This window comes from Lissotriton vulgaris, chromosome 11 (genome assembly GCF_964263255.1).
Source record: "Lissotriton vulgaris chromosome 11, aLisVul1.2, whole genome shotgun sequence".
Classification (NCBI taxonomy): domain Eukaryota; kingdom Metazoa; phylum Chordata; class Amphibia; order Caudata; family Salamandridae; genus Lissotriton; species Lissotriton vulgaris.
In genome coordinates, this window is record NC_141699.1 from 441848602 (window position 1) to 441865597 (window position 16996).

The following is a 16996-nucleotide window of genomic DNA, read 5'->3' on the forward strand; positions in this document are numbered from 1 at the left end:
TCAGCAGTGGATTGCGGGTGCGCGATATATAGTTAGCGCTTATAACTATATATGGAATTTCAATGGTTTTATGCAAGTAAAATAAGGTTTTGTAAATGCAAATCCCTAACTATATATGGCCTAAAACCAATGGTTTTTTCATTGAATTTTCAAGGTTTTGTAAATGCAAATTCCTAACTATATATCCACTATAACCTATGTTTTTTTCTGTGAATTTCATTGGTTTTTTAATAGCAAATATGAAAAGCTTTAAAATGTCAAGTACGTGATAGATAAAAACATTTTCGTATTTATGCACGCTGATGTGCTTTGAACGCTGCACCCCCCCCCTCCCCTCTTTTGTCTTAGTAGTACTCTCTCTTTGCAGATACTGAAGGGTAGTTAACGCAGGCCTTTACCCCCGTTGTAATCCGTCGTGCCTGCTTGTCTCTCCATTTGATTGATTGTTGTCCAAGCATTTACTGTTTTAGAATTGGTTCTCTTTGGATCATTCTCTATTTACAAACAAGCACAAAGTCGCAATACTCTGTTTAGTCTTTGCAGATAGTGAAAAATCGTGTAAAAAAATAAAAGTAATCGAGCAAAATCAGTAGGCCACTAATTGGATCTCTTTTTGACCTCGCTAAAATAGAAATATTAGGAACAACCCTTCATGAGAAATACGAAAATAGTGAGATGAACTGAGCTCCACACCATGAGGGCTGCAAGACAGCTCGGCTCCATCACCCATCCCGCACAAAATAACGACAAACCCTATGCAAATATTAAAAATATAGACAACACACCAGCAAAGAAACAGGGTAAAACATTTTATTAAAAAACTATTTACATAACGTTGGTTTATAAGATGATGTCAGTAGTGGACCGATGTGTGAATAGGTCGAAAGCAGCACAAGGCCCCAAGATCCGGATGGCAAGCTCCTGGATGTTGGGTGCCATAGTTCAGAGTTCTGAGTTTGAGCCTTTTTCAATGCCTGTGCTTTGTTGAATCAAAATGGCGGCTTGACACAAAGCTGACTCAAGCGTTGCTACTGATGCTATGCAGACCAAAACTGGTTTTCAGTTTGTACATTTTTCTAGATTTTTCAATCCAAGTTTGGTTGACTTTGTAGAACGATGGCTTCACATTTTCAACATACGGTGTGGTGGCGCTGACTGGGAGGGGGCGCTTCGCTCCTGCCCCCTCCCCAAGTAAGATTTTCATACGTGAAAGTACGTTAATGGTTTTGGTCCCTGAGTTGCTTCGATGTCACTGCCATTCTCAAATGGCATAAGTTCTGGATGTTGGGTGCCATAGTTAAGAGTTCTGAGCAGTGCTTGTAACACTGTCTGAAGCTTATTTCCACCTACTGCAGCTTCACTATTCTCAAAGTAAGTGAGTGTCGTTTGTGGACCTGACTGCATTAGAAAACAATGTGATATGTTACCTTCCTAAACAGCTTGACGGAGGCCCCTGAGGGGCGGTGTGATGGCCATGGACTCGGAGAAGACGCTTGGCTCCGACACCCTCCCCAAGTCTTGTAGCACTGGTGTAGCCTGAGATCGCCCCCGACATAGGCGGCCGGCTCCCGGGGTCCGGCAGAACTTTTTGCCTTTTGATGACTCTTCAATTCTGAACCTTGTCCCACAATCCGTTTGACCTGAAGACACGCTGTAGTGGGGCGCCCCTTTACCGTTTCAGTTGCCATTCCGCCCGCTTTTGCTACACTGTGCCTCTTCCGCCATTCAGCTGTTTACCGCCCGCTCTTGCGACTACAGCGTCTCGCTCATCATGTAGTTGAGTTGCTCCCGCTCTTGCGGTGCAGCGATAGGCGGCTGCCACAGGACTCTCAAAATGGCGTCCGGCTCTTCGGTTTTGGGCCTGGTCCACTAAAATGGCCCTGGGACACCTTTGAACTCGGACGCTTCCCTGATAGGGCTTGGGTCCCATTCTCGAAAGCGTCCCCTCAGCCGTGAAGATTCTACAAAAGTCTTGGGGGCCTCCGACTCCCGCAGGCTTCTGGTGGGGAGCGGCTGCCATGATTGCTCGTGGAATGGCCACGACGGAGCTACGAGATGGTAGTGCTCTCATGCTGACGCCAGCTTTAGTCTGAAACATCCAGAAACACTGTAGACTACCAATTCGATCAGTTCCGGTAGCGCCCCAACATGACCCGGAAGAGAAGAACTTGCCCTCCCCTCTTTGACTGATGGTTCTTGTTGCCTGTCCCCTCTGTTGTCATTTAACAGAACTTTTTGGACTGCTGAAAGGGGTTGTGTTCCGAACGCTGGTTGGTGGAGACATTTTGACTATATTCTTGACCTACGTTGTCGCGTAATGCGTTATATGACACGCCGCGTTAGCGCACCCGGAAGTGATCCGAGGCGCGGCGCGCAGCGCGTAACGTAAGCATAACAGGTCATGTGACTTGTTAATAAAACTTTTCATTGGTTCATTTTACTTTTGTTAATTTAATGATGAAAAGCTTGGTCATATGACCTAAAAATTACGCTTTTTATTGTTTTCGAACAATATTTTTTTTTCAAACATATGTTATAATATTCCAGGCTAATGTACTTTCCCGGAAAATTTACAACTGTCTTGCAAGTAAAATTTATTCCTTTTTCGAGAAAAAGGGCGTTTCTTCCTTCCATGACGGAGCCGTTGAGTAAAAGAGATTCGGCCTGCTGTCTTAGTCGCCGATACGCCTGATTATCAGATTCTTATCGATCACTTTATGTTGCAGACATGAAAAACACAACTGCCCTTGACCATTTATCTTTACTGCGTTCCTACATATTATACCTTTTATCCGTCATGTAATTGGACTGCTTTATTTCACTTGCCTTTTACTGATTCGAAAACAGTGACTAAAAGTAAAAACTTTACCAATGTAAATACTACTACCGTGTTTTGTTTTAAAAACCTTTATTGTGAAAATGTCAGTATACAAATACGGGCCTATAACCACGTGGGCCGGCCACGGAGCAAACTGAAATCGTATATGATGAGGAGACATTTACACTGTAGAAGAACGTAACGAGCGGGCCATTAGGTTGCAAGAACAAAGGTGTCTAACAGTTGCGGAATCGGTGGACGTACATTTTGTAATTAAAATACGACAGGGCCACTTACAATAACATTTTCTAGATATACATTTGCGGGCAAGGAGTTACGAGTCCCATTTATACCGGCGCCATTTGGGGCGAGGCCGGGCAGGTCCAAGATATAGTCAAAATGTCTCCACCAACCATCGGCCAGACCAGAACCCCTTTCGGCCCTTTATGCTACAAGATGGTGTCTTCCATTCAGAAAATATTGTTGGCAGCATTTTGAAAGGAAACAGAAACAGCCGTTCTCCTAGTGAGTTTCACATTGTTACATTTAGGAAGAATGTTGAAGAGTAGTATGTGGAAAATCTGAAGCCATTTTTCTACAAACTCTCAATCAGACTTGGATGGAAAAAAAAAACCTGAAGAATGTACAAACTGAAAACCAATTTTTGTCTGTATAGCATCAACAGTAACGCTTGAGTCAGCTTTGTGTCAAGCCGCCATTTTCATTCAATCAATAGCGTCCCCCTGCACACATTCAGGGACCTGGTCGTGTCTTCAGATGAAACGGATTGTAGGAAAAGAAGCAGAAAGGAAAAGGAAAAAAGTTCCGCCGAACCTCGGGAGCCGGCCGCCTATGTCATGTGCGACCTTTGGCCACACCAGGGCAATAGTGAAGCTGCAGCAGGTGCAAATAAGCTTCAGACAATCTTACAAGCACTGCTCAGAACTCTCAACTGAGGCACTCAACATCCAGGACTTGCCATTCGGATCTTGGCGCCTTGTGCTGGTTCCGACCTATTCACACATCGGTCCACTACTGACATCACCTCATAAGCCAACGGGGCACCCCACGCCGACTTTCGGCGCAGCATTGTAGGATGGCCACACCAGTGCGGCAACTTGCTGGACACAACATCGGGGCCATCCAGATCTCGGCGCGTTCGACTCACTGTACCGCAAGAGTGACCGCAACTCAGCTGGACACGCCGTCTTTCGGCGCAGCATTGTAGGATGGCCACACCAGTGCGTCAATTTGCTGGACACCACCTCGGTGCCATCCGGATCTCGGCGCGTTCGAGTCACTGTACCGCAACAGTGACCGCAACTCAGCTGGACACGCCGTCTTTAGGCGCAGCATTGTAGGATGGCCACACCAGTGCGGCAATTTGCTGGACACCACCTCGGTGCCATCCGGATCTCGGCGCGTTCGAGTCACTGTACCGCAACAGTGACCGCAACTCAGCTGGACACGCCGTCTTTCGGCGCAGCATTGTAGGATGGCCACACCAGTGCGGCAATTTGCTGGACACCACCTCGGTGCCATCCGGATCTCGGCGCGTTGTGCTGCCTTCGGCCTATTCGCACATCGGTCCGCTACTGACGCCGCCTCACGTGCCAACGGATTTTCTACGCTTTTTGTAGCCCTATGCCGCATAACAGGTCATGTGACTTGTTTATAAAACTTTTCATTGGTTCATTTTACTTTTGGTTTCCTAAAGATGGAAGTCTTGGTCATATGACCTAAAAATAACACTTTTCATTGGTTTAGAACATTTTTTTTTCCCAAACGATGAAAGCCCCACCTTGTTTCTGGATCATTCAGACTGAAGCTGGCGTCAGCATGAGAGCACCACCATCTCGTGGCTCCGTCGTGGTCATTCCGCGAGCAATCATGGCAGCCGCTCCCCACCGGAAGCCTGCGGGAGTCGGGGGCCCCCAAGACTTTTGTAGAATCTTCACGGCTGAGGGGACGCTTTTCGAGAATGGAGCCCAAGCCCTAGCAGGCAAGCGTCCGAGTTCCAAGGTGTCCCAGGGCCATTTCAGTGGACCAGGCCCAAAACCGAGGAGCCGTCCGCCATTTTAAGAGCCATGTGGCAGCCGCCTATCGCTGCACTGCAAGAGTGGGAGCAACTCAACAACATGGTGAGCGAGACGCTGTAGCCGCAAGAGAGGGCGCAACTCAGCTAGATGGCCGCCACCTGGGGAGGCCCGTTCACGCCGCCTCTCCCACGCCCCCCCCCCCCGGGCCGCCGCACGCCAATTTTCGGAGCAGCATTGTAGGATACCAAAACCAGTGCGGCAGTTTACTGGACATCACCTGGGTGCCTGTCGTACATGTTGTGTCAGCCATGGGACACTGGACACAGTCCCATCAACATCTCAACGCGTTCTGCTGCCTTGGGACTATTCGCACAACAGACCGCTACTGACGAGGCCTCCCCCCGCACCACCCGGGACGCCCCACGCTGTTTTTCTGTGCTGCATTGTAGGATCCCAAAACCAGTGCGGCACCCAGGCGACATCACCTGGGTGCCGTCCAGAACTCTGCACGTTGTGCTGCCTTGGGACTATTCGCACAAAAGACAGCTTCTAACCATTGTTGCTTTTTGAGTTGAAAAATGTTTAAATGTTTTTAGTTTTTGTTCCGTTCATTATAGTTAAAAGTTAATAAAGTTTTATAATCTTACTTTGTTGGAGTGTTATCTATTTTTTTAAAAACGGGTGAATAGGGCCTTGAATCGGGTTATTGTCATGTGTGGGCTTTGGAAGTGTGCTGCTGCAGGATCGGACATTTCAAACTCAAATGCACGTTCTTTTTCTTACCTTTCCGAAGCATGGAGCGCAATAGCAGGCAGAGAAAGGGTGATGCACGTGTTGAACACTACCTGACCTGGCAAGTTGCTGGCAGTGCCCCCCCGCCCGCTCCTGGAAGAGGGCACACACACACCGCCGCCCCGAGTACTTCACAAATCTTTAAAAGACCATGCGCTTGTTCATGAGGCTTAAATGGTTTATCACCTCTTCTAGAACCCCTGCATCGACCCTCTGACGTTTCCTGGAAAAATTACCATGTAACACAATACCAAGCCCTGTCAGCTGAAACCCCCAAGGAATCGTGGGGCATATTATCAAGGGGGTTTATCTCCGCTTTTTTGGCTTTAAAAGCCATGAAAGCGGAGATAAAATTATCTCCCTATTACCAAGCTGTCGCTAACACCAGTTAGTGACAGCTAAAAGGAGATAGCGACCATCTTGGGCCCCGCTTTGCATGTCAGTGATACTTATCACTAATAACATGCAAAGTGGCGTGCCAAGATGTTAGCGACTGGAAACAGTCCCTAACATCGCTATCTCCTATTACCAACTTTTGGAGATATTCGCGCTAAGCGCGAATATCTCCAAAAACTAACACCTGCCCTGAGCAGTTCTTAGCCATGTTATCCAATGGGAGGTGGATAACATGGCTAAGAGCATTTGCTCGATAATACATGAATATCGCTGACTTTTCTGCGATAATAGCAAGGTTTATCTGCGATAAAAATCGCCGATGTGCGGCGATAATTTTTGTCTCTAAACAAGTTAGAGACAAAAATTATCGCTAGTTGTTCGTAATATGCCCCCGGGTTTTTGCTTGCAGAAATCGGGAGGCGGGAGACTAGCACTGAAATCAGTAGTCACACGCCTGAATCGGGAGGGTTGGCATGTCTGAATTCTCTACAGCTGGGGCCATAAACTACATCCGCAGGGGTAGGTGATAGCCTGGGACCAGCCTGGCATCTAAAATGGCTGCCGTGCACGACAAAATTGTGGCATTGGAAAAAAGGCAAGATGGCGCAGCCGCTCGAAGAGATGTATCAACATATATCAGCCTCCTCAGCCACCCTCAGGAAACATAGGGGATTAGGATACGTCTCCCGCACCCCCTTATACCTAGTAATTTAATTAACGAAGCACAAAATGGCGAATTCCCGTTTCGCTACCAGTTTGCGGCCCAGTTCGTGGCCCGTGAAGCGCTTCTACCGTAAAAAAATCATTTTTTTTTCTTTTCCCCACGGGACCCTTTAATAACCCCAACAACATTCCTAGGGGGTCAAGAGGGGGATACCTTGCCCCCTTTCATTAAATTCCCCCTTCGTTTTTCACCTCTTCTTCTCTCTCGATCCTACCGAGAGACAAGATGGCGGCCGCTCCGGACTGTCACGCAGCAAAAAAAAAAAAAGCTCACGCACAGCCGCTGGAAGAGATGTATCAACATATATCAGCCTCCTCAGCCACCCTCAGGAAACATAGGGGATTAGGATACGTCTCCCGCACCCCCTTATACCTAGTAATTTCATTAACGAAGCACAAAATGGCGAATTCCCGTTTCGCTACCAGTTTGCGGCCCAGTTCGCGGCCCGTGAAGCGCTTCTACCGTGAAAAATCATTTTTTTTTTCTTTTCCCCACGGGACCCTTTAATAACCCCATCAACATTCCTAGGGGGTCAAGAGGGGGATACCTTGCCCCCTTTCATTAAATTCCCCCTTCGTTTTTCACCTCTTCTTCTCTCTCGATCCTACCGAGAGACAAGATAGCGGCCGCTCCGGACTGTTTAGAATGTTGACAGACACCGGAGAGCCAATCAGCTTTCTGCGCGCAAAGTTCCGAAACGCGAAAAGTAAGCGGACCGGATCGCTGCCCGGAGCGCTGTTACAGATATATATCTTGATTTAAACGTTAATTTCTCAAAATCCACTGAAGCACATATATTGAGACCTAGCAAAGGCACATCGGGCTAACAGTCCCTACAATTTTGCCAAGTTTCGTGCAAATCCATTCAGCCGTTCGAGCTAAAAGTGAGTCCAACCGCCCTATGGAAAACTCAATGTAAAAAACGCGGTTTGGGACCCCCCTTTTTTCTCAGCCCCCCCTTGACGAAACCCCACCAAATTTTCAGGGGCTGCTCAGAAACAAAATGTGCCATTTTCCTGAAAATTTCAGCCGATTCCGTCCACAAACGCCAAAGTTATTAGACATAGAATTTTCAGAAATCCCATAGGGAATTAATCCTAACTATATATATATATATATATATCATTTTTTTCCAGTATGTATCTTTCTAAATTTAAATCTAGAAATGTTCTCTATGTCTATGATGGTGACACAGTATAAATGCAGAAAGAAAAATGGAGCTCACCTGATTGAGAAAGGTTGCTGTGTCAACCGAAATGCATCTCTCTTGTCTGCCAGATCGGAAGAGGCCCTATGGAATAAAAGAAGCCTCAAACCCAGCTTTTCTTGTGTGCGTGCTCTCTTCCATGTGGAGCAGGGGTTGTTTGGATGTATATAGATATATATATTTATACTTCTTTAAACAGTAATAATATGAAAACACAGCAAAATCCCACACCATTCTAGAAAAATAGAATATATTTTAATACATTATTTGAGACCAAACAATCCAATCAGTAGAATCAGAGGTATGCAATGTGAAATATTTGAGTGAAAATAGTGCCTACAAGCACAAAGCTCCAACTAGTTATTTGGTCACAAAGTAACAAGGTCAGGTCGACCACAATGTAATGCAGGCCGGATACAGGGACCAAGTTAGGCCCACTCAACAAAGTACCTTTATTCCAGGTTGTGGATCATTTGGAGATCCCCGTGGAGGATGTATTGCGTATCAGCAGTTTTGATGATCTGTGGGTTGCAATGCAAGGTTCTGCATTGAGGATGCATCACACAATGGAAGTTTTGATGTGGAGCTGCTAGGCAATGTGTCAACCAGAGTCGATTTTGCTTGAACCACAGCTGGGGTGGCAGACCAACTTCATGTTCACTTCCAATGGTGCAGCACTGGGATGACACCACTTAGGGGACAAGACTCACAGCAGGTACAGTCTAGGTGCAGGGTTCAATGTGGTTGGAGCCTTTTCTGACCGTGAGGCTCTGACGCGGGGGGCAGCCAACTAAGCCTTGGAGTCACCCTGGTGATTCTGGATTCAAGATGCGGGTCCAGTCCTTTCCACTCAAGCGGCAGGGTAGCAGTGCAGCAGAGTAACAGTCCTTATTGCAGCCGAGCAGCACAGCAATCCTTCTGAGTCCTCCACACGTCCAGAATTGTACTGAAAGTTGGGTCTGAGGGTCCAATATTTATACCTTGTGCCAGGTTTGAAGTAGGAAAAGGCTCTGGAAGTTTACAAACCCAGAGGTGTCTGGAATTTCCTGCTTCCCTCCTCTAGACCGACCTTGTCTAGGGGCACAAACGGTTAGGGTTAAAATCTTTGTGAGCATTCTCAGTTAGAGCCTCTGTGATATGCAGGTCAATTAATGAAGAGATACTTATATTGTGTAACTGTTGCAAGTGTCCTGGTGCTTGCAAGCGAGCGACAGGTAGGAGTGAAGGGATTACAGCTCACAGAACAACACTAATCAACGGTGCCTTAAACAGGCTTTCAGAAGATATTCAATGGAGGAAGAGTGGGAGTGCGTTCCAAAGACCTGACATCAGAATTGAGAAAGTTCTACCCCCAGCTCTGGATTTCTGATATCTAGGTATAGGAGGTTGAGATTTGAAGAATGGAGGGCCCTCACATTGTCTTGAATGTATATGGGACCCTATGATTAAGAGCTCTGTAGGTGATAATAAGCATTTTGAACTTAGTCCCAGAGTTGATGGGTAGCCAGTGGAGTTCTTTGGGCCTTTGACTGATGGACAGACTTTTGTGGATATTCTGAATAAGCCTGCTGTGGCATTTTTTGCACATTGCAGTATGAACAGTAGATTCTGTGGGGCAGCACAATAAAGTATTTTGGCATGCTCGAGCCTGGATGTGATCCAATTATGTACAATCCCCTTTCAGGTGTCTATTGGAAGGTAGCTTAGCCACTTTCTCATGGATTTTAACAGACCAAAATAGCTAGCCGCCATGGCCCTGACGTGGTGTTCGAAGGAAGGGCAGTGTCCACCAAGATACCCAAGTTCCTAACAACTGTGGAGGTGGTGGGGGATGGTCCTAAATCAAACGGCCAGCATCACAAAGCTTCAAAAGAGGAGGAGGACCCATACATCAAAAGTTCAGTTTTATCAGAATTGAGCTGTAAACAGCTGTTATGCATCTATTGAGAAATGGACTTGAGACATCCATGGAAGACCCAGATTACAGTACCATTTGGTTGATGAAAAGACAGAATAAATTGAGTATTGTCCAAGTAAGAGACAATGTTAATGCCCCAACTTTGCGCAACTAAAGTTAAAGGGGCCAGATAGATGTTAAAAAGAGTTGGGCTTAGTGATGAACCCTGGGGTATGCCACAGCTCATGGCTCTAGACAGGGAGGTGAAGGGCGAGATGCAAACTGCCTGTTGTCTATCCACTAAGAAGGAGCAAAGACAATTCAGGATGCGGCAGGTGTTACCCACCTTTTTCAGACTTTTGGAAAAGGATCAAGTGAGACACATTATCGAAGTCACCGGAGAGGTCTAGAAGGTCATTGGAGATCTGGTAGTCCACACACGAAGTGACTGATCTTCTTCGCGTCACTACTAAGGGGCGAGCCGAGGGGTCAGCAGACGGAGTACACTATCACTCTGTACTCACAGCAGCAACTATACACTTGAAGGAAGACCATATCCCAAGGTTCTTCCATGATAACAATAGAATTATCCATAATTAAAAATACTCTTTGAATGTACAGGAGCACTTTTGACTCTGGTCTCACAGCATCATTAAGCCCCTATGAAGAAAGATTACTATCTAGAATCTTTTAAAATGTAAAGAAAAACATCTAATTTTGGTCCTAATGAGAAAAGAAAGAAATAATAAGAACACCATCGACCTTGGTCCCACGTCATCCTTGTCCTGATGAGATTCCTACTAAGCATGGGCGGAAAATCCGTTTCACTCGCGGATTTTGCGGATTTTCAGTAAATTCGCAATCCGCGAGATTCGCGAATCTCCCGCAAAATCCGCAAATCCGCGAGCAGCGGATTTTATGGCTTGCTCGCAGTGTTTGCGTGAGTTCGCGGCTTCCCAGTACAACTTCGCGCCCCGCGAATAAGCGCTAAATTGCAGAAATACGATCTTAGCAAAACTGAAACTACTTACCAGGTTCAAAAGTTCAGGCTCATCATTAGTAGCCATTTCCTGTAGTGCTTCCCGAGGGGCCCCTCCAGAGTTCAGTTGCCAGTTGCAACTATTATGTGACCCTGCTCTGAACCTCAGAATAGTTACACATATGCCACAAAGGTCCTGAATTACAGCTAAGGGAGACAAGCAGGAGCCAGGCTGGAAGTTCAAATCCATTAATCAGCCCCTAATTCATTATTGTCAGTTGGGGCAGGGCAGGTGTTGTAACTAATTTTGCAACAATGAAAGCACTTAGCAAGTGCAAAAGATCACTAAAAAGGAAGCACTAAGGAAGCAGGTGCCAGCTAAAAAAATATTCTGTGACACATTAATCAGCCCCAAATTAATTCAGGTCACTTGAGGCAGGGAAGGTGTGCTTTGCTTTGCCACAATAATGTAAAACTGGACAACCAGAGGGTGCTGTGATGAAACAGAGGGTGGCATGGGTGGGCCAGAGAGTGGCAGTGGTGACAGAGAGTGGCAAACACAAAAAAAAAAAAATCCGCAAATTCGCGAGAATTCGCGGATTTTCCGGATTGCGAGTTCGCAAATCCGCAAAATTCGCGTACGCGAGATTCGCAAAATTCGCCCATGCTTAATTCCTACACTGCAAGTAGGATTGAAAATGTCGTCAACAATCCTAAAGGATAGTCTAACAGCGAAAGCACTAAAGAACAATTTGGCTGATCTCTTTTGTATTTTGAAAAATGATTATTCAGACATCTTTATACGTACCAATAAACTACCTCTAATTACAAGTCACTTTATTTTACTTTGGGTTCTCTATCACCTCCTTTTCCTAAAACACTACTCACAAAACAAACTTAAGGCACAGTTTACAAGTTTACAAGTTTATTTTATTTTGTTTGATTAATTACAATCTTAAAAAAAACAGCTAAAACATTAACACATTTAAAATGATAAAACAATCCATACATTCAATTAGTTTCCTAAAACTTAGGTATTTACAATAACATCAGGTACTATAATAATTAATCATTTGTGGTTATTTCTAAGACTTAAGTCTGTAAAATCCATATTCACGCAGTCAGTGAGTTAATCAAGCAAGAGCCTCCAACTGTTTTTGTACAGCACAAATGAATTTGACGAATGCTGAGTTGATTGGCAGATCTTCTGGATTTAAGCTTGCAATCAGGGCTTGTCTACATGTCCTTACACCACGTATGTTAAACGGTTTTTTAAGTATAGTTTTTCTTTCAGTTTCCAAGTCCGGACAAAGAAACAATAAGTGTAGAATGTGTTCTTGCCCTAATTTACATAGCCTGCATAATTTGTTATCATTTACTCTTTTCCATGGTGCCAAGTGACATAAGCCTAGAATACAGCATCTAGCGTTAATAAAGATTTGTTTATTTTTCTTAGACCATGATTTTTCCAGGTTGTTTTGGACATTTTTTTACTTGAATCCATTAACAATCGGCCATGCGTGATTTTGTTTAACAAAAATATCTTTATCACTGACAGGACCTGCCTTAGATGGGGCGCGCCCAGCCAGGTATAGATTGTTGGACCTCCTAGGCTGATTGAGCGGTGCTGGCGGCCGTGTCCCAGGTATAAAGGACTCAGGGGCAAGGGGGGAGTCCCTCAACGGCCTGCTGGACGTGGGATTGGAAATACCACGGCGGCTCCAGTTTGGGAAACATTTAATAGAGCGCTGATGCAGTTATTCAGAAGCAACTCACCGGCTGGCCTTTCTCTTGGGGGGTGAAAATGGCGACGGGGGGCAGAAGCTCTAAGACTAACGCTCAGGCTAGACTGTCCAAATTTGCATTGCAACAGGGCGGAGAAAAACTTGACTAGCCAAGAGCGATAAAAATGGCGCAAAAGGGTCATCTCCCCAACTTAAGGAACCCACGCTCCATGATGTCCTGGCAGCCATTGGAGAGATGCGCGCGTCTATGGATTCAGTAACGACGGAAGTTTCCCTACTTCGTACCGATTTTAAGCAGATGAATGAAAAAAGTGCGAGAACTCAAGGTGGTGACGGCGGCGCTCCAAGAAGACAATTCCGAGCTTCAACGTCAAATGTCTGACATGGAAAAGAGACAGACTCGTATGGCACAGCAGCTGGATGAATACGAAGGGAGGGCCCGTCGCAACAACGTTAGAATTCTTGGGGTCCCGGAGAAAACCGAGGGGCCAGCGGCGGATCTCTATGTGGAGGAGCTAATTACGAACCACCTGAAGCCTAAGGCGCTATCTGCTTATTTTTCTATAGAACGAGCCCATAGAGTGCCGGGTGGGAGGCCCAAAATCGGGGCCCCTCCTAGACCAATTATAGCCAGAGTTTTTAATTTTCGGGACCGCGACAATATTTTGCAGACCACCAGAGCGAGCCCCCCATTAAAGATCGACAATTATGAGGTCTTCTTTCCGGACTTCACGGCTCGGGTCCTGGCGCAGGGACGCAACTTTCAGGCGGTGAAACAAGAACTACGAGGCAGAGATATTAAGTATGCAATGCTTTTTCCAGCCAAACAGAGAGTCAAAAGGGACGGTAAATCATGGTTTTTTGACTCACCTGAGACAACCTGGGACTGACTGGAGGGCTGGACGAAGGCCGGCGACAGGACTAGTAAACATCAAGGTGCGCCAGAGCGGGGCACCGGGAGTAGACCGAGTACACGACGATGGGGGCTGACCAGGGGATGAGCGGGCAGGAGTGAGAGACACCGGAGACCTCTGGATGGACTATCGCCGATGGACACTTGCAAGTATTAAGGGGGGGAGCTGTTAGCGCAGGAGCTACTAGGTGTAGATATCTGACTTTGAGGATTCCGGGTATGTAATGTGTTTAATTTGCACTTACCTAGACATGTTATGGATTTTCTTTAGGCTGTTCTTCTCGAATGCAGGCTGTATTGAATTGTTGTCTTGTTAACCCGCCGCGGAGGGAGGGGAACGCTTCACCTCTACGCAGTTAGTATGGGTGGGGAACGCACAGGCACTCTGCCGGGTTGGGGGGTGGGCAGTTCACAGTCCACAGGCAGGGGTGCAGGGTGGGGAGAGGAGGGGAGTGAGAGGGATGTTTCAGGGGTAGGGTGGGAAAGTGATATTGTTGGTACTGATTATAGTGAATATGTACGAATTCATATTGCAATGTTTGTGGGGGGAAGGGCTGGTTGCATTTTGTTGGGTGCTTTAGGTTTGGGCTTCAGGGATACAGGTGAACGCATGTGTGGAGTACTGCTGAGCTTTCGCTGATGTTTTGAATATGATGGCGGACGAGGTCTTGGATGATGTGATAGCATCTGATATTGCCCCAGTCCTGGCTCCGGTGCCCCCCTTAACCCTGATTACTTTGAATGTACGGGGGTTTGGGGGATAAAATACAGAGGTGCTTGGTGTTGCAATATGCACATAGGGCAGCCCCAGTACTGGTACTGCTTCAGGAGACGCATCTGGTGGGTTCAACTTGTAAGGCTTTGGATCGATGTGGATATTCAATGGTGATACATTCTGAGTTTTCCTCTGGTTCCAGGGGGGTGGGAATCCTGATGCGTAAGCAATTTCCTGTGATAGTACAACAGGTGTGGAAAGATACATTAGGACAATTTGCAGCTATCTCCTGTTTGTGGGATGGAAGGAGATTTAATGTGGTATCAGTGTACATTCCACCTGCCTTGCACTCAGTTCCTCTCCCTGCCCTCAGTGCATTTCTACTGACACTACCTGAGCTCATACTGGGCGGAGACCTTAATGCGGTTCTCGACGAGGGTCTTGACCGCCACCCTAGAAGGATGACCGGGTTGCATAAAACACGGCTGACAGGATATGTAGAGGCTATGGGTCTTATGGACGGATGGAGGTTCAAACACCCCGGAGATCGAGGCTACACCTTTTACTCAGGGGTACACAATAGTCTATCACGTATTGACCATTTTTTTATCTCTGCAGACAGTTTGCCCCATACGACTGACGTAAAGATAGGCCCGAGGGGCATTTCGGATCACTCTCCAGTCTCCATGATATACTCTTCTCATGCAAAAAACCGGAGGCGGATCTTCCTGATCTCACCCCATTTTTTACAAATTCCCAAAATCAGAAAGGACCTAGTCACGGCTACGAAATGTTACTTTCAAGATAATATCGCCTCAGTGGACTCACCCGGGGTCCTGTGGGAAGCATACAAAACGGTGCTCTGGGGCCAGGCAAAAGCCTCCATAACAGGTCACAAATGGACTGTGCAGGAAGACCTGGCAATACTAGAGTTCGACCTGGAAGTTTTACAAACCAAACATGATCTCGATCCCACTGAGGAGGTAAAGCATCAATTACGCCTTAAACAGGCAGAATCCACGGAGTATCAGCGAGTGCAGGTCAGACAACGGCTTATGCGCACTCAATATATTGTATACGAGGTTGGTGATAAGGTGGGGAGACTTTTGCTGTGGCTAGAAAAGAAAGATAAGGCCCAGAGGACAATAGCACAACTTCGCTCTGCCGATGGTGTGGTAAACACTTCCCCCACAGATATTGTAGACACTTTAGCCAATTACTATGAAGCAGTCTACACTTCCTCCTCGGGTATGTCCTCTGCGGAGGTGCAAACCTATATTAAGGATATCCAAATGCCCTCCCTTTCGGGCGCAGATGCCGAACTTTTATAGTCGGACTTTACTACGGATGAGGTCATGGGTGCCATTCACTCTTTGAAGTCCGGCAAGGCTATTGGGCCAAATGGGGTCCCAATAGAACTATATAAGCGTGTTTCTAGTCAAGTGGCTCCGCATCTGTTACGAATGTTTGAAGACAGCTTGGCCACGGGGGAGTTACCTCGAGATCAACGGACGGCTACAAATATAGCCATACCAAAACCTGGTAAACCCCCGGACGAATGTACATCGTACCGTTCTATTTCGCTACTGAATGCGGAAGCAAAAATATTGACCAAAATGATCGCTGTACGCCTAACCCCACATCTGGAGACCCTGGTGCATCCGGACCAGTCCGGGTTCATGCCGAATAGAAGCACTGCTCTAAATTTAAGACGAGTTCATGAGGTAATGGCGCAGATATCGGCTGTATCGGAACCGGCTGTGATCTTGTCTTTAGATGCGTGAATGGCCTTCGACATGGTCGAGTGGCCGTATCTATTTGCGGTATTACGACATCTAGGCTTTGGGCCAAAGTTTTGTGCTTGGGTAAAACTCCTGTATACAAATCCACTTGCGCATGGTGTTGCCAACGGCAATATTTCTAGGGATTTCCGGTTAGGCCGCGGTACGCGTCAGGGTTGCCCCCTATCGCCTTTGCTTTTTGCATTGATTTTGGAGCCGTTGGCAGCATGGATACGGTGGGACCCCATGATATGGGGTCTCAACTGGACTGAATTCTGGGAAGACTGCATATAACTGTATGCCGATGATATTCTTCTTTACTTAACTATCCCCAGGCGTTCACTCATGGTTCTTCTTGACATCTGTAAGATTTTTGGCCGGGCCTCAGGATACACCATCAATTGGTCCAAATCGGTGTTATTTGTCCTTAAAGGGCCCCCACCGGTCCTCCCGGACGACTGCCCCCTGGTGGTCACTGATGGACCCTTTAAATATCTGGGGGTAAGGGTGACACCGAATCAGGAGATTTTTTATCACCGTAATTTGCTGCCACTACTTGAAAGGTTTCGCTCGGATGTAAGGCATTGGCACACCCTACCGTTGACCCTTCTAGGGAAAGCTGCGTTATTCAAAATGATGACATTACCAAGACTACTTTATTTCCTGGAAAATACTCCATTCCTCGTGCCTCCAAAATACTTTCAGTCAATAAACGCACTGGTCTCTGGCCTACTCTGGGGGGACAAACCGGCACGCATATCCCGACAAAAGTTGGTAAGAGGGTGGTTTGACGGAGGCATCGCGCTCCCGGATGTCCAGTTGTACTATTGGGCATCACAACTAAAGATCATAAATTACTGGCTCCACGCTCCGCAGACGGTGCCCGCGTTCAAGGCAGATAGATACGACCGAGGGGCCGGAGGAGTGATGGCCGCGCTCTATGATCCTAGAGGTGCGGCGGCCTTGTTGGGCCCCACGGCTCACATGGTG